Source organism: Alligator sinensis, unplaced genomic scaffold, assembly GCF_000455745.1.
Source record: "Alligator sinensis unplaced genomic scaffold, ASM45574v1 scaffold727_2, whole genome shotgun sequence".
NCBI lineage: Eukaryota > Metazoa > Chordata > Crocodylia > Alligatoridae > Alligator > Alligator sinensis.
The window spans coordinates 7,393-8,791 of NW_005843045.1; positions in this window are offsets into that span (position 1 = coordinate 7,393).

The window sequence follows — 1,399 nt, forward strand, 5'->3', positions numbered from 1 at the left end:
CTATAAGAATGTTAGCCAGAAAAAAAGACCAAGTAAGCTGTGGGTCCACTGATAAATAGCCAGGGTGAACTCTTAACAGGAGATGCAAAGAAGGCAGAGATACTCAAGAGCTACTTTGCCTCAGTCTTCATAAAAAGGTTCAGCTGCAATGATGCAGCCAAAAAAGATTATTTAGATAAGGAAGGGGAGAAGTTGAGGGATGAGATAACAACAGAAAAAGAGGATGCATCTACACAAGACACTACAAGTACAGTAGACTAATTCTACCGTGCATTAGTATCATGTAAATACATGTGCCAATGCCACTGCACAGTAGGACTAATTAAGGAGCATTAAGTTAGTACCCGTTATTACAGGTACTAAGCTTAATGTGCCATAATTACAGCACGTGAATGCATATTTAGACCTGCCCAGAGACCTTTTGATGGGCCTGAATGAATTCAAGTCAGTAAGGTCTGATGATCTTCATCACAGGGCTAAGAAGGAACTGGAAGTGGAAATTTTAGAGCCACTGGGCTCATCTACATAAGATGGCATGATGACATAGCAACAAGCTACAGCGATGTAGCTCATTGCTATGGCATTGTAGCATCAGCAAGCAGACTCCAATGATACCGCGCAGTAGCTCATTGCTACTGTGCAGTAGCATCAGCAGTGATCCATGCACCACTGGGACTATGCAGTACTGGTGGTTACTGTGCAGTCATGGGCAGCCTCCCGTTTAATATTATCTTAATTCAGTCAAGGCGTGGTGGGCAAGAAGGGAAGGCACTCTAGGAGCAGAGTGGGGCACAGTCACAGAGTCATCAGGGGGCATCATTGCCACCCCTGGGACCCTGATATGCTACACCAGGTCATTCTGGATCTTAGTCCTGCCCTCCAGAGTATCTGTAGCTGCACCTAACTCAGTGCCATCTACAAACTTGCTAAGCATACATGGTTGGGGAGAGGGGTGACTAATATCTGCTTTCTTCACAACAGTCCTGGGGTCTGGCTTGTCCACACTGTAACCTCCTAAGGCCTGGCTTACCTATGGGACTTACCTGCTTGTGGCTATGCACATGCTGACCCATGTTTCCATTAACAGAGCTCCTACCTCCAGGCTGCTTCTTTCCACACTGCCTGGCTCCTGTGGTCAGCCCTCTTATATACTTTCTGGGGGAGATGTGGCCTTCACCCTGGGCTGGCATCCTTAAAGATGCAGGACTCTCTTTATATGTAGAGACATACTGAAATTGCGATTTCATGATTTTCATGGAAACCATGATTTCAGGTGGGCTCCATGCTTTTGGCGCACACACCACAAAAATAAATAAATAAACAAATTTATTGGCAATGAGAAAATTGTGAAGGAAGCCCTGTAGTCTTGGAACATGGAGGGGAAGGTGGAGGGGAAAGA